Source organism: Canis aureus, chromosome 15 (genome assembly GCF_053574225.1).
Source record: "Canis aureus isolate CA01 chromosome 15, VMU_Caureus_v.1.0, whole genome shotgun sequence".
Lineage (NCBI taxonomy): Eukaryota > Metazoa > Chordata > Mammalia > Carnivora > Canidae > Canis > Canis aureus.
Window position 1 is genome coordinate 51,022,509 of NC_135625.1, and position 20,653 is coordinate 51,043,161.

Genomic DNA, 20,653 nt, shown 5'->3' on the forward strand with positions numbered 1-20,653 from the left:
GCTCAGAGCTCACTGCAGGCATTGCCAGCATCTGTCACCACCCACTCACTCTGAGTCACCCCACACTTATCAGCTCACATCACAGAGCCTTGAAATGCACTCACCAGTTGGTCTTCCAACACAAACCCCGGGGGACACTTGGAAAGAAGGGCAGGTCTTGGAGGAGGAGAGGAGGGATGTGCTCCATTTGGCCTGGGGTGTGGGTAAGGGGCTCTGAGTGCCCCAGTCAGGACCTGGGGACACCTCTCTTCTGCCCTTGGAAGTGTCAGGATGTCCCTCCGGGCCTTGGTTAGCAGCCACCTGGCAGCTCTCCCCAGAAGGACTTGCTCCTTCTCCTGACTGCATAGAGAAAGGGCACTGGGCCATGCCGGCACATAAAAATTTGTTTTTCCTTTTTCACTTCTCTTCATTCTCAGATCTCTACCTGGTAGATGAGAACCATCTCCGCCCCCCTCAACCCCACCACACACATATACACACATACTCGCCCCTGCTGCCTCCTAAGTGGGGAGAAAAGATTTCTGCTGGTGGATGGGAGCCCCAAGTGGCCCTGGGGGCTTCTTAAAGTGTGTGTGCATTCTGGGATTCCACCCCAGTGTACTGAATGGGCTCCTCAGCAGCATCTTCCATGCTCTGAGGACTGGCTTTGTACTTAGAATGGATTGAATTGGAGTCAGCATTTCCCGTCCTGCTCCTTTATGTAAAAAGAATATTCTAGGGGCACCTGGGTGGCTCAGTTGGTTAAGCATCTGACTCGATTTCAGCTCAGGTCATGATCTCCAGGCCTGGGATTGAGTCCCACATCGGGCTTTGCGCTCAGCAGGAAGTCTGCTTGTCCCTCTGCCCCCTCCCTGCTCATGCTCTCTCTCTCTCAAATAAATAAAATCTTTTTTAAAAAAGAAAATTCTGCCTAGGGTCCAACTGAACACTGAGAATAACAATTTCCCCCCAAATCAGCTTTCTCTAATTTCATTCATGGAGATAGAGAAGGAGATCATTGTGCAATTGAAAAAAAAAAATCCAAAGAATATTATTCAATAATCCCAAATGCCTGGGGACTCTGGTTAACCCAGAGTTCTGAGAGCTACCAGCTAAATCTTATTTAGAATGCTAACTGTAAAAAAAAAAAAAAAAAAATTAGAGTACTATAAAATGCACTTAACAATGAAACAAGACCCATCACTCAGTCTCTAGTACATTTAAGGCCCCAGTAATGCCACTCTAACAAAATCTTGATGCCAGTGAGTAAGGACGTCCGGTTGCGATAAGCTAGCTGTAATCAACCTTCTTCATCACGTTTAAATATTCACCATGTTCTTGCACTTCCTACTTGGCTGGAGTTAATACAGGGGTGGTGGGGAATTGTGGCCTCAGCCCATGAGGGCCTCTGGGCATCCCCTTCCCCACCTCTGGGGCCTTCCTTTATATCTAGGGTCCTCACCCCAGTGCTCCCCAAATTGGCCTTATCCAAGCACTTTTTCTGTCTGACCATCTCTACTCAACCAAAATTTCTTTTTTTTCCTAGGCCATCAGGGCTTTTTTTCTGAGACTAGCTAATCCAGGAATCTACCAGTTCAGAGAAGGGGTTCATTTTGTGGTTGTCTCTCATGGTTATCATTTAAATATTGCCTTGATCCAGATAAAGGCCTCAGGATAGGAAATTTTTTTTTTAAGATTTATTCACGAGAGACAGAAAGAGAGAGAGAGAGAGAGGCAGAGACACAGGCAGAGGGAGATGCAGAGACACAGGCAGGGGGAGAAGCAGGCTCCCTTAGGGAGCCTCATGGGGGACTCGATCCTGGATTCCAGAATCATGCCCTGAGCCGAAGGCAGAGGCTCAATTGCTGAGCCACCTAGACGTACCACAGGATAGGAAATTTAAGCACACATGTAGGATTGTGACACCTCACACTACTGGGGTTTTTACCCTTGGGAGAAATTGGGTTTTTGGCATCTGACACATCTCTCCTCCTATATCTGTAGCACCTGTGTGTCTGGACTGGGTTTTGGGAGGTGAAATGTCAGACTTTCAGATCCCAGGAATGGGAAGAAAGGACAACTGTTCCCTATCTGATAAATGTAACAAGGTGCTTTGTCACCAGGAGGGCAATTGAAACCAGAGAATTTTGCTGAGAATAAAGTATAACCATCACCCACACTGCACAGCTGCTTCCTGAAAAGTCTACTCACATTGCATGAAAACGCACATTCAGTATTCCAGGATTAATAATGTAGACACCTTCCCTGTGTTCTGTAGATGGTGCATTTTTCTTTTTTTTTTCTCCTACAGTATGGGGATGGGTGGTGGCTGGTGGGTCACTTCGTGGTGGGGTTTATTGACCTATGGTTTACATACAATAAAATTCACCAATTTTAAGTGTGCAGCTAGACAGATTGGGCTAAATGTGTACAGTCATGCGACCACCATTTCACTCAGGACAGGGGTTATTTCTATCTCCCTATAGGTCCCATGGGACTCCTCTGCAGTCCGTCTTCTCCCCCAAGCCCTATCCTGAGACTGAGGAGGGGCGTGGGTCTTCTCTCTGAATGCCCTGCATTCCATATGGTTCCAGACACACAGGCAACCTGGCACATGTTTAAATGAATAAATACATAGTGGCTCCAATGTATTTCAAAAATCCTTCCAAGGCTCCTGTGGTTTCTCCCATTCATCCCATGTCTTGAAAGACTGTCTAATAAGCACTTGCTAACACGTAGTTTCTGTGTTCAGTCAGAGTCCAGCTCCCTGATCGGCCATAGACCATCAGCATTACAGAGCCAATGAAATGAAAGCAGGTGGAAGGAGGGCCTAGCCATCCTCATTGCTGCATGGCCACCAGAGTGTGTGCGTTTCTTTTCCACCCCTTGAAAGACTGAAAACATGGCAGGAGCATCCCACCCTAGACCAGAGGCCCCCAACCCACATCACCCCCGACCCCTTACCTTTCTCAGTAATAATAGTATCCTGTCCCTAATAATGGTTTTACTTGCCTGTAAAACCAGGAAAGTATCTTAAGGTAATAGGTAGCATTTTCCTATAATCTCTATGTTAGCTCATAAGTGTTATGTGTGTGCATATTTATATATGCCAGCTCATCATTTGATAGGAACTCCCATGATTCCCATTTTATGAATGAGCAAAACTGAGGCACTGGGAAGTTAACTTTCACAGGATTGCATAGTTTTCTGGTCATCTGTTGCTGTATCCCAAGCCACTCAAAACTTGGAAATATGGTTGCGGATGGTCACAGGTCCAGGGGTTGCCTGGCTTAGCCCAGCAGGGCCCGCCTGGCGTTGTGCTTACATTCTAGGCCAGATGGAGGCTGAGGCCGGAGCGCTCTCCATGTTTGTTCGCCCTGTGACAGGTGCCTGGGCTGGTCGGCAGCTAGCTTGAGCTGCCCCGTGGCAGGGTGGTCTCTGGGTAGTTGGATTTTTAACAGCTGGTTTCCCCCCAGGAGATCCAGGGGGAAGCCACAAGGCCTCCAATCATGTGACCCTTCTGCTGCTTTTCTGTCGATCACGGCAGCCCAAACCCAAGGGAGGGAAGGATGGACTACCGTGCAGAACACACTGACTCTGCCTGCAGCATCCCCCCACCCTGCCCCCAGCAGTCTGCTAACTTTGACCATGAGCTGTGGCTGGTTGGGTATACACATCATGAAACACGTTTCCTGGGGCACATGGGTGGATTGTATTCTGTTTTTGTTAATAACAACAATAGAGCCCGTTTGGACTGCATTGATGTCAGGACCTGCATGTCCTACCTGCAGCTGGATAGAGACTGTCCCACATCTTAGCAGCTCAGGTGCTTCCTCTGTGCTTGATGGCACAGCAAAGATACAATTAAGCAAGTGAAAGGTAGGTGACACAGAGGCCATTTCTCACCCATCTGACAAAAATCTGAAGTTTAGCAGCATAATCTGTTGGTGAAGCTCTGAGGGAGACAGACCCTCTCCTTTGCCATAGCGAGGGCAGAATGGCCCTGTACTAAGAGGAACATGTGGCAGTATTGTCCAGAAATCACCAATCCGTGGCCTTTTGAGCAGCTGTCAGACTTCTGGGGATAACACATCCTAGAAGTAGGAAGAACGCACAACGTTCTCGTGACAGCCTTGTCCTAATGGCCAAAGATTGGAGACTCGGACTGCCACAGGGGCTGGTGTAGCTAGAACATTCCATCCAAAGAAGCATGCCCCAGATACCAGAAATATCTCTGTGCTGATAGTGAGTGATGTCCTGGGTAAGCAAGCTGTGGGACAGAGTATGTGCATAGCAGGGATACCTAAGTATGAGAGAGACGGAAGGGGCTTGGAGTGTGCAAGCGCATAAGGAAGCCCTAGTAGGATGTGCAACTAATAGTGGTTCCTTTGGGGGCACAACATGGATGGGGCCCAGGGTGGGACCCCAACTTTCCTTTCTTTTTTTTCAAAAATGTTTAAAAGATTTTATTTATTCATGAAAGACACACACACACACACACACACACAGAAACAGACACAGGCAGAGGGAAAAGCAGGCTCCATCAGGGAGCCTGATGTGGGACTCCATCCTGGGTCTCCAGTTTCACACCCTGGGCTGAAGGCAGCACTAAACCACTGAGCCACCTGGTCTGCCCGCAACTTTCCTATTATGCATCGTTTTGTTTTCACTTGCAAATCCCATGAATTTAGCTCTTATCCGCACGCATGCAAAAATTAGCTGGAGAGCAGAGCCATTGCCCTCAGAGTACTCACAATCTCTATAGAGATAGCATTTACAAATAAATCATGGACAACGCTTGAGTATTTTAAATTCTTTTACTCAAAACTCTTAAAATTCATAAGGGATAGCTGAAACTCTTGAAATGTGTGGTGTTTGAGATGGTGTCCAACTGGGCTCATTAGGAAGGGCATCACAATCTGTGGGGTTTGAGCCAGTTCTTGGATGAGTAGGTCCTCTTAGCAGTGGGTAAGAGAAAGAGGGAGGTCAGTCCAAACGGGGGTGTCCTGTCAGCTCGCAGGCCTTAGACCGTTGCGCGGGAGGGGAGGACGCTTGCTGGCCCTGACAAGGGGTCTTCGAGCTCCACTGTGGGAACTGCTGACTTAAAATTGTATTGAATCTCTACACAGTTTTCCACAGTGGCTGTACCAGTTCACGCCAACCAACAGTGCAAGAGGGTTCCCCTTTCTCCACATCCTTGCCAACATTTGTTTCCTGTCTTGTTAATTTTCACCATTCTCATTGGTGTGAGGTGGTATCTTGTGGTTTTGATTTGTGTTTCCCTGATGGCAAGTGATGCGGAGCATTTTCTCATGTGCTTGTTGGCCATGTCTATGTCTTCCTCTGTGAGATTTCTGTTCATGTCTTTTGCCCATTTCATGACTGGATTGTTTGTTTCTTTGCTGTTGAGTTTAAGAAGTTCTTTATAGATCTTGGATCCTAGCCCTTTATCTGATAGGTCATTTGCAAATATCTTTTCCCATTCTCTAGGCTGTCTTTTAGTTTTGTTGACTGCTTCTTTTGCTGTACAGAAGCTTTATATCTTGATTAAGTCCCAATAATTTATTTTTGCTTTTGTTTCCCTTGCCTTCATAGATGTATCTTGTAAGAAGTTGCTGTGGCCAAGTTCAAAAAGGCTGTTGCCTGTGTTCTCCTCTAGGATTTTGATGGATTCTTGTCTCACATTTAGATCTTTCATCCATTTTGAGTTTATCTTTGTGTATGGTGCAAGAGAGTGGTCTAGTTTCATTCTTCTGCATGTGGATGTCCAATTTTCCCAGCATCATTTATTGAAGAGACTGTCCTTTTTCCAGTGGATAGTCTTTCCTGCTTTGTCGAATATTAGTTGACCATACGGTTGAGGGCGCATTTCTGGGCTCTCTGTTCTGTTCCACTGATCTATATGTCGGTTTTTGTGCCAGTACCACACTGTCTTGATGATCACAGCTTTGTAGCACAACTTGAAATCCGGCATTGTGATACCCCCAGCTCTGGTTTTCTTTTTCAATATTCCCCTGGCTATTCGGGTATTTTCTGATTCCACACAAATCTTTTTTTTATTTTTTTATTTTTATTTTTTGATTCCACACAAATCTTAAGACTATTTGTTCCAACTCTCTGAAGAAAGTCCATGGTATTTTGATAGGGATTATATTGAATGTGTAAAGGTTCCTCAAGGAGTTAAAAATAGAGCTACCCTACAACCCAGCAATTGCATTGCTGGAGATTTACCCTAAAGATACAGATGCAGTGAAAAGTTGAGACCCCTGCACTCCAATATTTATAGCAGTAATGTCCACAATAGCCAAAATGTGGAAGGAGCCTTGGTGTCCATCAAAAGATGATGGATAAAGAAGATGTGGTCTATGTATACAATGGAATATTACTCAGCCATTAGAAATGACAAATACCCACCATTTGCTTCAATGTGGATGGAACTGGAGGTTATTATGCTGAGTGAAGTAAGTCAATCAGAGAAGGACAAACATTATATGGTTTCATTCATACGGGGAATATAAAAAATAGTGAAAGGGATTAAAGGGGAAAGGAGAGAAAATGAGTAGGAAATATCAGAAAGGAAGACAGAACATGAGAGACTCCTGACTGTGGGAAATGAACAAGGGGAAGTGGAAGGGGGAGGTGGGCAGGGGGATGGGGTGACTGGGTGATGGGCACTGAGGGGGGCACTTGATGGGATGAGGACTGGGTGTTATACTATATGTTGGCAAATCGAACTCCAATAAAAAAAATATGCAAAGAAAAAAAGAAAGAAAAGGAAAGGAAAGAGAAAATCAAGCGATTTTACAACTCCGGGTGTGGGGGTGGAGGTGGGGGTAAGCTGGTTATCTGTATGATGTGTGATGATGATAGCTCCAAGGACTCATCTTTTTAAAATGAAACAACAACCTTGAAAAAAAAATTGTATTCAATCAAAGTATGCTGAATTATAGACTGTCACTCTCAAGGAATTCTTGCTTCTTAAAAGCTACCTTTAAAATCATTTGTGTGTGGGACCTGAGCCACATGTCCGCCAAAGATGGCTGTGCTCTAGTTAGTTGAGCAAAAGTTGGCGTGAGCCCCAGAGTGGCTGGAGGAGACTGGTGGAGGCACAAGTGTTGTGACAAGAGCATAAAGCTCCAGGTGGAAAATCACGAACCAGATGATACTGTTGAGGGAAACTTAATTTTCAGTGTCATCACCAGGAAAAATTAACCAAGTCCCAGAAGCAGAAAGGAATCTACTTGAACATGGATCTATATCTATGGAATTAACTCTTCCCTCTGTGGCCTAATGGCAAATAGTCTTTTTCAACCCATCTTCAGTGTGACACAGGCTCTTATAGGTGCGGTCTTATAATGATCCCAGTTTTGACTGCACACACATCTTACAGAATTTTTGTAGGTTTACCTTTGAGTCTAGGCGATTTGAGTTGTGAAATCTGTACCGTAACACAGGGTGGGTTGGTTGGTCTTGTTTTCGGTGGGCTATGCCCTGTCTTCCTGGCTGTTGCTGGGCACGGTGGCCTAGCAGCCAGGTATGAGTCAGGCCTGCTAACCAAAGAACGGAAACAACTGACTAGATTAGCATTTCTAAGCCTGTCTTCTGAAAGATGTTGTTTCCCATTTTGCTCGGATCTAGACAATATAAACTAATTATAAAGGCTCTTCTGTTACCTGAACCTGGCCTAGAAATTCCGTGACTGTTGAACAAATGTAGAGCCAAAAATAAAATGGTAATGCATAAAAAAAATCCTTTGCATGCAATAACATTCAAAGTTCTGGCGACAGTGTGTAGGCCGGTTGCACATGTCCTGGGTGTACTCAGTGCACCAGGCTAGGGATGTGGCGACCCTAAAGGTTTCAGCCAGGAAGGCTCCTCTTTGGTGTGATTTCATTCTCTAGGCCAGGGAAAGCTGGCCTGTGTGCTCTTCAATTCTGTCCATGAAACCACAAAAGTGGGGCCGTGTGCGCAGGAGGAAGGGCAGCAGGGAACGTCCCTGGAAGCTCTGGTTTCCCTCTCTGCCTATGGGATTTCCCCTTCTTCTCTGTGGACCTCCCCAAGGATGTGCTGCTCCTGCAGATCATCCCCACAGTGGTCCTGGAAGGTCAGAGTCCACTTGGTTCTGGGTGCGAAGATCCGGAGTGGGAAGCTCAGTGCTTTGCACACAGAGGGAGGTGTCCCCCGGGGCCTCATATATGTAAAGGGCAGAGAATATGTGGTCCAGACGCTGCCCAGACACACTGGTGGTGACCACAAGTGAAAACAAGGGGCTGGCCTTGCTAAGGGACAAACAATCCCAAGGGATTCTCTGGCTTTAGGAATATCCCCACAGGACCCAGTCTAGCATCCTCTGTGCTTTTTCAGCAAGAGATAAAGGTCCCAAAGCACTCCAGCAGGGAGTGGATGAGAAAGGCGGAGGACATGCTCAGGAACATGTTTCTTCCTAGCCCCATCCTGGGCACGGGGAGACAGGGTGGTCTGGGGACACGTGCTACGCACGGGGACATGTCAGTGACCGGGTCCTCCTAGGTAGGATATGATGACTTTTAACCTAGTTCTTAGGATGTGAGAAGCAGGCTTTTTTCCTTCCTAGAAAATGCAGAGCCTCAAAAAAAAAAAAAAAAAAAAAAAAAAAAAAAGAAAATGCAGAGCCTCAAACAACCCCTGTGTTTTGTACCTGACTCCCTGTGGTGGTAGCAGCTGATCTAGAAGTTTCTGTGCTCTGGTGACTTTGGCCTCCTGTCCAGCATTTTTCTTCCCTCCCGTACTTATATAATGAGCCCCTCCAGAATGGAATGGGTTTGTTGGCAGCAAAAAAAAAACAAACAAGAAACTTAGCAAATTCCTCGTTTGGCTTCGTTAGTACCATGCTTTGTGGCTTTGAGTCCCTCACCAGGGGCCATGTGTTTCTCTGTGTCCACTCAGTCTCCAGGCTGGTGCTGGGATTTGTCCACCCACTCCACACATTGTGCGGCTGCCTGGTGACTCCGGCTGGCACCTGTTTCCATCTGGAGCACGAAGGCCTGAGCCTCACCACTGGGTCCGATGCTGGCCAGCTTGGCCTGACAGAGGGGACCTGGGCTCTCAGAACTTATTAGTGCTCTTGCTCCCTAACCCCACTGGTCACTGTATCCTCATGTATCTTTTCTGCTGGTCACTATATCTCCTCATGTATCTTTTCTGCCAGGAGCTTTAGATGAGATCCCCTCCACTCAGGGCCCCGACTCTGGGCATGCACCTGCTCCCCTGAGTTCTGGAAGCCCTGAGGGCCGTGGATGTGGGGTGAAGTGAGCACGCTCCAGCTCCTGTCCCCAGGTGGAGTGATGTGTGGGTCTCTCAGAGGAGCTGCGGGCAGGCCCCTTCGGCTAGATCGCAGGCTTCCTTCTGTCTCCTGATGCTAACAACAGAGGATGGATGCCGACCCTGGAGTGATGGGTGATTGGTTGGCCTGTGGTACTAAAGCCAGCCCTAGCCACTTGTTGCTATGCTTTTTTTTTTTTTTTTCATTAGTAGAGCTTTTTTGAGCAGTTCTAGATTTATAGAACAATTGTATGGAAAGTACAGAGAGTTCTCACACACCGCCTTCCTCTCCTCGCCAGTATCCCTTATTAACAGCTTGCACTATGAGGTATGTTTGTTACAATTGATGAGCTTTTATTAATACATTATTATTGTCATTAACCAAAGCACATAGTTGACCCACCTCCCACGACAGTCTGTTTACTCCACTATATACTGTTACAGTGTCAGAGCAACGGGCCCTAAAAATGCCTGTTTCCCCTTCCGCCACCCCATGGTGGCTCTGACTTACTGGTGTCTGGGGCCAGACCCCATGCCAGGTGGGGACATACAACCCAGGTGTGTGGAAAGGCGTGCTCTTGTCACAGGGCTGGGAATAGGGATGGCCCAGAACAGAATTGGGGGGTTTGGAGGGTGCTTAGGCGATCTTTAGGGTTTGAGCCTGAACACCCTCTATCTCAAATGGGGGACTGAGGACGAGACACGGGAGGTGAGGTTCCAATTGACACATTGGGTCGGGGCAGAAGTTTGTACCCAGGTCTATCATGGAAGGGGGCATAGACCCAGTTCAGCTGCTTTTTTAACAACAGGAACTAAGTAAACAGGACCAGAACGTAAATTGTAAAAAGAGCTAGTCATGTGGTCATTTTGGGTGTCATTTGGTCATTTGGATGTCATTTGGGTATCATGTGGTCATTTTGGGTGTTATTACCCTGGGGACAACTCGGGCCCAGGATGGGGTCCCTGGGACCCTCTGATGTCACGAGCTCTGCATCTCGTTCTGCCTGAGAATTCTGGTCCTTTCCTGTGTGGAGCAGCGCGGTGTGAGCCTGATGTGGCCTCGGCACGCCCTGCCCTGGATGGAGAGGGAAGTGTTGAGATGCCGTCCCCTGGCCCCCCGAGCTCCACTCACCCCCTGCGCCAGGCTCAGGTGGGCAGCGCCCGGAGCCCCTTTGTGCAGAGCACCCACCAGCCTTCAATCAGCAGGACATGGAGGTTTCTGTGGTTCCGGTAAGTCCTTGGAGCAGCTGCCCAGCCCGATGGCCGTGACACGGATGTGGAGGATTCCAGGAAGTAACAAATTCACACAGAGCCCAAGAATGACAGAGAAGGGCATTTTGGAACCAGCGGGTTGGTCGCTGGAAGAAAGATGTGAAAATGCCAACACACTTCCCCTGGAGGATGGCCTCCTAGGCTGGTGATGACTGACATTTACTACAGGCCCACGCTGGGGGCTTATGCTGCACAGCGACTCTAAGATGGTCTTGCTGTCCTCTTATGTAATAGAAACATAAGCTAGAAAGTCAAAATCAGCTAAAAAGAGCAGTGTGACAGAATGAGAATGTGGCTGGAAGTCGCAATACTAGGATGTGGTTCATGATTGTGCCATGTGGCTTTGAGCAGCTCCATCAGATCTCTCTGGACACCCCACCTGGGCTAGAAGGGGATCCATCGACTTGAAGATTTCTGAACTTTTCCAACTGTAATATGCTATGACTGCATCATTTCCCTGGGTTTAGGTGTCAGTAGAGCAGGGGCTCTGCAGCAGGTCTGGGCCAGGTAGGTACAGGTGCTGACAGATACCTGGGGTAACCACCCACTGAGACCCCAAGGGCATAATTGCTCTTCTGGGTCCACTGGTGGTCAGGACCGCTGGGGTTGCCAGAAGCCGAGCTGCCCATGCTGGGTCAGAGCAGCAGTGCCTGCCGATCACAGGGCCAGGGCAGGCACACAGGTGGGGTTGGAGGAAAGGGAAGCAGGGAAGAAATCACCCACCTCCCGCGACAGTAAAGATATGTGGTTCTCTCTCCGTCTGTTTACTCCATGCATATATCTGAGCGCAAAATACTAGAAGAGGTCAGAAGGCTCCAGCCAGGACAGAGGGAAACAGATGGTGTTCATCGTTCCCCACTCTCCTGACATCAGGAGGGACAGGGGGTCAGCCCCTCTGAAATTTAACTGCACTGCTTCAAAGATTATCCAGGGCACAACTGTGCAGGCCCCCTTGTCCATGGTGCAGTAAGACGCACATTTTATTCTATGCCCGTTTATGTGATCAAAACTTTTATGAAACAATGCAAGGCATCCTTATTTTGTTTAGGTTTATTCATTCATATTTTGATGGTTGTGTATAATCCACTAAGTCGATGTTATGATCTGCTGGTGGGTTTGGACTCTTCGTTTGAAAACTGTGGCCAGGTGCTTCTGGAGCAGCCAGTTTACCCAGGGATAAACAAATAAAAGCACCTTTCTTCATTATGCTTTAGTGCAGGGAGGCCTTTGAATTCCTTTTACGTCCTTGGTGTTTGCTGCTTGCTCTGAACACCTTGTACCATGCTGGCCCAGAGCAGGTGGGTGGCACAGCCAGTAGGCGTGGAGGAGGCATCCTTGGGCATCTGCAGAAAGTAGGAAGGAGCTTTTGATACATGGTGTTATAAATATGGATGTTTGATATTCTGGAATTTCTGAGCTGGCAACCTTTGTGGATATCGGCTCAGCCGCTGGGCCAAGCCCCAGAGCCTCGCTGGGGAGGTGGTTGGGAACAGAAATGAGGTCTCTGAGCCTGACGCTTGCACAAGACCCTCCTGTAGACAGGAGGGTGTGTCTCAGGACCAGCCAGCAGCGCTGTGACCTTATAAAAATGTTCCCTGCGTGCCCAGTTTGGCTCTAATTTGCAGTGTCCCTCCTGCAGTTTGCCTTCCAGCACAGACCCAAACCATCTGGTTTTCCCTGTAGGGCCAGCACTGCCTGCAGGGTGCTAGGCCAGGAGGGGGTAGGTCTCGAGTCTGACACAGGGCCCTTTGGGTCTGTGGGACAGGGACCCAGTAGCACCTCCACTTTCCCTCATTGTTGTTTTTCCTCGTGAAGGGAGCACAAAAGGGTGGGCGCCCCTGTGACTAGAGTCACCCAGCTGGCCAGGCAGTGCAGGGCACCCACAGAGGGTTCAATGCCACAGTGTTGGTCAGCGGTGTGGCATTTACTTGTGCATAATTAAACCCTCTTCAGAAACCCAGATTTGGTCTTTTCAAACCTCATCTCAAGATTTGTCTTAGCAAAAGAGTAAAATGTCAGAGCTGAAAACAGCCCTAGAAATGAAGGGCTATCCATCCTCTCCCAGATGGCTCACAGTTTCAATCTGTACTCACCCCTAGGAGGCCCGAGCAATCCAAGATATGCCCTGGGAGGTCATTGCCTTATCATAAGACCTTGGTGTTGACCATACTCTGAGCCGTCATAGTTCCCCAGTACCTCAGTACAAACGAGCCAGCGTATTAGCACCTTTGCCAGGATTGGTTTTGTTTCAGGGAAAGACAAATTCTCATTTGAGTCCTGCTGTGTGCCTGGCACTGTGGAGGAATGAGTCGCTCAAGTGACCCAGACGAGGTCCTCTCTGTCAACCGACTGCTGGTATCTGAGGGAGAGGGGCCTGTAGACAAAATAACAGCGTGAGCAGATGCCTGGCGGGCATCTTCATGACACTCAGCCGGCCAGTGGCCTAAGAGTGACTGTGTTCATGTCACAGGTGATGCCTGAGGGGATGACTGTGGAGCTTTCCTAAATCTGCTGCTCTTCGTGTGTGTGGCACAGGTTCTTCCTGGACAGTCAGAATGGGCCTATCGGGGTTGCTTCCTGTTTTTCACTCAACTCTGCTGGGATGGACAGCCTTTCCTATCTGTCTTCATCCTCTCGTCCAGGATCCTGGACTTCCTTTGGGGATTTCTGGTATCCCTTGGCAAAGTGAAGGCTCAGCTGTGTGTACAGAGACCCCCTCCCTGGGCCCCAGTCTCCTTCCTGGGGGTGGCCAAGAGTCTCTCCATAGCTGCCCCTGCTGCCTGGACCCTTATCCAGGGCTGGCCCCCCCTCAGTGACTCTCCAGGGAAACAAGAAGGAAGAGAGAGATGTGTCCAATACATATCCTCTGTATACACATATTAACATTAACATTACATGTTATTAACTAATGTTTCATAATAATATGTTTATTATATGTCCTTAATATATGTATCTATGTTGTGTATCCTTAATATAGATTATTACAAATTAATACAATATGTGTACATAATACATAACTAATATAGAAACATATATAATATTCTATATATCCACACATGAAGGGGTTTGTTTTGAGGACTTAGCTCCTGTGTGTGTGGGGCTGCTAAGCCCTAAATCCCCGGGGTAGGTTGGCAGGTAGAGGTGTAGGCAGGACCTGATGCTGAGGTCTTGGGGCAGGATCCCTTCTTCTTTTGAAAACCTCTTTTTCCTCCAAGGCCTTCATTTGATTGGGTGAAACCCACTCACTTTAGGGAGAATCATCTCTTTTATGTAAAGTCAGTGACCATAGATGCTTATCTCCAGGGACCTTCACAGCAGCATCTGGATTGGTGCTTGGCTGAGTCACTGGAGCTATGGCCTGGCCAAAGTGATGTGTAAGACAAGCCGTCACGGATTCTGTGATGGCACTTGGTTGGCAGAGCCCACAGCTCCCCCTTCTGTGATATCTCCCCCCCCTCTCATCCCCTGGCTTGGGCCAGAGATACCACCTGTGGAGATGTAGATTGTTCTGGACTGAGGAAGCAACGTGCTATCCAGGTCACACCTGTTGGTAGCCCAGGGGAGGTGGTTGCCCCAGACCTGAGCCTTGCCCCTCACCATCTCCGGGGCCTTCCCAGCCCTTGCCTGCCTCCTCCCTCCTGGGTTGGGAGAAGACAGCAAACAGGGTTGATTCTAGTTTCTAATCCTCAGCAGAAGTTTGCAGAGGCCAGATTCAACCTGGCCTGCAATGTGTGTACCTTTAAGGGGTTGCTCTGGGACCTGAGCAAGCAGGGGATGGGGAGGGGGCCCTGGGCATGCAGATTGGGGGTCTTCAGGCCTTCCAGAACACAGGTCCCTGGAGGCTGCATTGGAGCCACCGTCCCCTCTGCACAGAGTCCTCAGCTGTAAGGCCAGGAGTCCGTGGGGACCTTCATAATAGTCAAGCAAAGGCTGCCTACCTTAAAGCAGGGCGAGGCCAGCTACCTTTTGACAAGAAGAGAGCAAGAGCAGCTGGCCCTTGGTTATCCCTCTTTAGAACTGCTCACACAAGTTATCAATCACCCTGTCTTTCAGCGTGAGGATGGGGTCAAGGTGGCTTTCTAATTATAAGGAGGAGCAGCTAGTGTCTTTTTTTTTTTTAAGATTTTATTTATTTGTTTGTTTGTTTGAAAGAATAAGAGAGTAAGAGTAAGAGAGGAGGAGGCAGGCTCCCCATTGAGCAGGGAACCCAACGCAGGGCTTGATCCCAGAACCTCAACAGATGCTTAACCAACTGAGCCACCCTGGTACCTTGTCTTATTTTTTTTTAATTTAAGACTTTATTTATTTATTCATGAGAAACACAGAGAGAGAGGCAGAGACACAGGCAAAGGGAGACAAAGGCTCCCTGCAGGGAGCCCGATGCAGGACTCAATCCCAGGACCCTGGGATCATGACCTGAGCCAAAGGCAGACGTTCAGCGGCTGAGCCACCCAGGTATCTCTGCAGCTGGTATCTTTACAGAACCTTTGCAAATTGATTTCATGCCTAGGTTGAGTGGGGCATAACAGACCACCTGGGCTTCCCAGGTTGTGACAGTTGACCCGGGACTTGGGACCGTGTTCTGGTGATGTCCCGTGTCCTCCAGTCGTGACTGCTGAAACTGGATATGTCCTTGGCCAATGGCCCTCACAAACCCCACACTGCACGGTACCTGCCATCCAGCCTCACTTTACAGATTGAACACCCACAGCTCCTGGAGGTGAAAACAATCCTCTGCACACGACAGCTGAGGGCGAGCGGAGGCTTCTTGGCCACCTCAGTGTGAGGGTGCTGTGAGAGAAGGCTTTGCTGTGTGCTGCTGATGTCGAGCTAGGGAAGCCACTGCGGGGGTGGGGGGGAGTGGGAAGAGGTACGTCCTTAGCGCTGGGGCAGGGCCAGGCCGCCGTACTTCGACCTTGTCCAGGGCCCAGGGCTCCTTCCTTTGGAGAAGGGCCAGCCCAGAGCCACAGCTGAAGTACTTTCCTTGGCACAGAGGCCCAGGGTGGTCAGTGGGGTAGCTCAAGCCGGCTGTGTGCCTCAGTCAGGACCCTCAGGTGGGGGGCACGGGGCTGGCAGGGTGGCAGCAGGAGTGAGAAATAGTGGTTTACTTTTCTACATCAGGAAGTCTCTCAGACTGCAGTCAGAAACCACGAGTCCTCTGTGGAAAATAAAGAACTCTGGACCTTCTCCGAGAGTTAAGTTTAGGCTTTCCCTAATTTGGCCCCCGTCCCGCCCCTTTTGCCGAGTTCCAGCAATTCAGGGTTTGTTCCTTATTTTTCTGAGAGCAGTTATATAATGCAAATGTTTTTCAAAGGCTCCGATTGACCATGGTTCTGGCCACCACCCCCACCTTGGTACCAAGAACTGCCTGTTGGGCGGTTTTGAGGGATTGCGCAAACCCGGTCCATCTGGAGACACCTCACTTGTGCCTTCCGCCTGAGCTTCTTGCCAAGGCCTCACTGCGAGGGATGGACCTCAAGCCACGGGACCTCAGGCTCCTGACGAGGCTGTCCCATGGAGTGATGGGGACAGGGACAGCCGGGGAGACCAGCGGGGCAGGGGTGTCCTGTGTGGGACCCAAGCGACTGTCTCCTGCTGATTTTGAGGACGCTTAGTCATAGCTTTCCAGGAAGCGTACTGAGCATCGTGAGGACGCACCTGGCATTTGTGCCCATTACCCAGGTGCTTGAAATTGGGAGGACTTAGAAACCCACTGAGTAACCAGAGGTCAGCTCTTAGGAAGCAGGTGAAGAGGTTCGTCAGGATAGAAAGAAGTGCAGCTGGGTCTTAACCAACTCATGGTTGAGGTACCTATAACGGAGCACAGGACATGCCCCCACCCCTCCACCGGAGCAGCCCACATCGGGGAGACTCTGCCCCCAAACACTGAGCTTTGAAAGCAGTGGAGATGATTTGGCAGTCTGAGAGTAGAAAAAAATTATTTTTATGACTAATCATAGATGGTGAGAAGCTGCAGTTTATTTTCAAGCTAGCAGTCCTGCTCCAAAGTGCTCCCAGGGGAACACCTGGGTGGCTCAGTGGTTGAGCATCTGCCTTCGGCTCAGGGTGTGATCCTGGGGTCCTGGGATTGAGCCCTGCATTGTGCTCCCCTCGGGGAGCCTGCTTCTCCCTCTGCCTGTGTCTCTGCCTCTCTCTGTGTGTCTCTCATGGATAAATAAATTCTTAAAAAAATAAAATAAAGCACTCCCAGGATCCCAGGATGATTAGTTCAGCGATAAACACCAAGACTGGGAGCTCAGAGGCCTCTTCTGGAATCTTCTAGTTATACCCTCTCACTTGACAGATGAAAAAGTGAACTCAACATACCCGAGACCGCCCCTGCCGCCCCCTCTCCCTGCAACTGCCCATTCCCGACAGTGAACAACAGAGTTGAGGCTGGAAGTCAGCCTCCTGGCTCCTTACTCGTGCTCAGGTGGTGTTCTCGAGTACGGAGGGATGCAGGACCCAGCTGTTCCCCTGACGGCGCCCACCATCAGCTGTCCCCAAGCCCGGGGTGGCTCCCAGTGTCACTGCTGCTCTGTGTACTCAGGTCTGCTCCGCAGGAGCGGAGAATGAAAACCATCCCAGATGTGTTCCTTCCGCAGTAGGAATCAGCCTGCTGGTAACTGCACTGGAATGTTCTATCATGACCCTGATATCTAAAACCCTTAGTCGGCCCTCAGGTGCAGGCTACGGGCCCCTGACATTGGCAGCCTTTCTGTTTGTCCTGTATTTGTGCTTTTGTCAGGCTTCTGCCCCGGGGCGTCCCAGCTGCATCAACAAAGGAGTTTTGTAAGATGAAGCATCAGATCAGGAATACTGAAGGGCCAGACCGCATCTGATCAATACCCACTTACCTCACACCTTCTCTCAAAGCTAAACCATGAGTAAGACAGCCCCCGTCCTTCAGGAGTTCACAGATCAGTTTGGGATAACTGCCAGAGGAGTGGGAGAGCTGCAAATAAGACCCCAAACCACACAGACTGTAGACCTGCCACAGTGGGGAGTGGTGGCATTTGGTGGGGGTGGTTCTGCTATCAGAATTACTTTTCATTTGGAGTAGGCCTCAAAGAGAAAGCATTGTAAGCTGTTTCGGGGAATGAATCACTGAACTGCACAAATCCTCACGCATCCTTGTCTTCCCCCTGAGGGTGTACTGTACCCACGATACCCATTTTGCAAGGAAGAGCTCTACATCTTCACAGCCTCTGATACCAAGTGTGGTTTTGGTTAATGGAGCTGAGCCATCCCAAGGAGGTGGTGGGACTTAACAGAAAGAGCTCTGAGCTGGGAGTAGGTGGTCCTGGCCTATAGGGCCTGCTTGCTGCTGTCTGGTTGTCCAGCTTGGGCAAGTGGTTTAACCTCTCTGACTCTCAGCAGCTTTGGCTCTAGATTGGCATGGTTCTGCTTGCCCACCCTACTGGTATGGGCTGCTTCAAGGACCAGGGGAAGATTTAATAAGGCACATTAATGGCAGATTAATGACAGCTCTGTTGCTGATATCTTTTTTGTGGTAGGATGTTGGCTTTTGCCTGAATTTCTGAAGAGGGTTAGGGATGGAAGGGATGTTAAATGGGCTACTTGTAAGGTCCACTCACATCTCAGGAATTTTCTTAGGGCTTTTCTCTCTTATCCTTATGCTTTCCTGACAGGTGACTTTAGCGGCCCGTATCCTGAAAATTAACTTTCCCCAAAGATTCTGATATACATCTCCAGAGCACATGGTCAAGGTCTAAAATAAGAGTATGTGCAGCTGATGACAATCCCAGAGTCTCTTGGCAGCAACCAAGTCTTAAATGTCTCTTAGCGCCTCAACATTGGCCAGCGAAATGCCCACCCAGCGCCAGGACTGGCCTGGCTGGCAGACCAGAAAAGGAGGTTTCAGGGGTGGCAGGGAGAAGATAAATCAGTGAGGAAAGCACGGAGCTCTGCTGGGAGTTTAATATTTAGAAATCACATGAACAGGCCAGGCTCCAGGAGCCTTGGCCTTCTGGAATGAGCTAGGAGGCCAGGTCTCAATTATTCCACCAGCTAATAGCCTTGTGGCCATAGCTGCCATTAGAAATTTCCCCATACCTGGCCTCCAAGGTGTGCACTCTTTCTTGGTGAGCTCTGAGAGATGAGAGCCAAGATTAGAATCATGGAATGTGGGGTGGAGGAGCCTTCCAGCAAAGCCCGCCGCTCATGCCAGGGGACTTCCCTGTAGGGATGCTCGACCGAGCAGGCATGCAGTGCTGGGAGGTAGGCCCACAGCCGTAGTTGGATGGCTTGGTGCTTTCATGAGCTCGCACTGGTCAGAAGGAGCTGCAGGGGACTGGCTGCGGCCCCTCTTCATGGTCACCCCGGGCTCCAGGCCTCCTGCGATAGGAGCTGGACCAGCATCCCCATCTTTCCTCTTTCAAGGCTGTCTAACCTGAGTCATTTCACCGCTGGGGGCCTTGGTTGCTAGAGCATGATGGTTCTGTGAGGAACAAATGAGTATTTGTGAAAAGGCTGTCACGTGTGGAAACTGTTGTACTGCACCAATGTTCGAGGGTAATGATTATTTGAAACCAGAGAAGAATGTACTCATTAAAATGGGAGATAAGCACCCACACCTGGTTCCTCCTCACTTCCTGGTGAACTGCAGCCATGTGGGCCCCATTGGCACAGCCTGTACGGCCCCCCGCACTGGCTGGCCAGGGGAAGGGGTGCCGATTCGAAGGCTTTGCGTGCCTGCTGCATGCCAGGCAAATGCAGGCAGACAACAGTAAGAGAAATAGGTCTCCCTCGCCCCTGATGAATTCAAAGTCTAGTTAGAGAAACAGACTGATAAAGGATCATAATAGGGCACGATAAGTCCGTCTACAGTTGTGTAATAAAGGTCCATCTTCAGTTGTGTGATAAAGCTTCATCTAAAGATAAGAGAACAATGAATTCTGCCTGAGGGTGGGTCCCTGCCAGAGATAGTGTGTGAATTGGGCTTTGCCAGGCACAGAGAAGTTCACCTGTGAACTAGGATTGCTGGTTGGGGGAAATGCAGCAGAGCCCGGGAAGACAAAGAGCTTGGAGCATCTGAAGGATGGCAGCCAGCACTGGCCATTCATGCATGGCCTTGGGCCAGGCTGTGTCCTGGAGGGGGCTAAAGGAAAGCAGGGTCTGTTCTCCAGGGAGGGGTGGACGGTTGCCAAAGAGCAGGCCTTGAACTGAGGTGTGTGAGGACGGGAGATGGTGTCCTGTGTCCAAAGACACAACCGTGTTCACGAGAACCACAGCAGTCCACCCGGGGTGCTAAGCACATCAGAAATAAGGCTGCAGAGGTCTCCATGGGGCCTGGTGGAAAGCTCCTGGCTATGGCCCCTCCCAACAGTCACCTGTAGGTAGCCGGTGGCTCTCCACCTGGGCCATCAGCAGAATGATGGAGATGCCCATACCTCACAGTGGACTTATCAACTCCCTTCTGTGCTGGGGCCTAAGCTCCCCAGGTGCAACCGGGTCAGAGACCACTGACATAAACATGAGAGGAGGCCAAGTCTGAAATCTCACCAGCGTGTTCCAGTTGGCCAGGTATGGAAGCCATTGCCAGGTCCTCAGGGCATTAGGGGAGGGGCCGATGTAATAGAATAAGACCCACACTTTTAGGGATTACTCTTCAAGCAGAGGTTTGGAGATGGCCTGAAAGTGACGAGTCTGAAAGTCTTGGGAGAACAATTAGCTTGAGAGAGCCGAGGGAAGAGGGATTTGGATCCTAGCAGCAGAGGGGTTGAGGGTGGGTGACAGAATGGGTTATAGGAAAGCCTGGGTACACAGGGAGCTATAAAACATTGTTGATTGAAATTACAGAAGACACAAATAAGAGGAGAGATATCTCATGTGTGTGGATTAGTAGATTCAATATTGTCAAGATATCAATACTATCCAAAGTCATCTGCAGATTCAGCACAATCCTTGACAAAAATCTCAAAATGGCATCCTTTTTTTTTTTTTGAATAGAAAAATCTGTTCTAAATGGATTGTATGCAAATACCAGGAATCCTGAGTAGCCAAAACAAATTTTTTGGGGAAAAAAGAACGAAGTAAGATGTTTCATGGTCCCTGATTTCAAAACTTATTACAAAGATAT

The 20,653-nt window shown here is 49.2% G+C and overlaps 1 protein-coding gene and 1 pseudogene across 1 annotated transcript in view; both read left to right on the forward strand.

The window, feature by feature from the left end:
* Window positions 1–20,653, forward strand: part of PRKAG2 (protein kinase AMP-activated non-catalytic subunit gamma 2) — a 265,607-nt gene that overhangs the window by 53,751 nt on the left and 191,203 nt on the right.
* LOC144285111 (transmembrane protein 126A pseudogene) lies at window positions 3,317–7,678 on the forward strand (annotated as a pseudogene).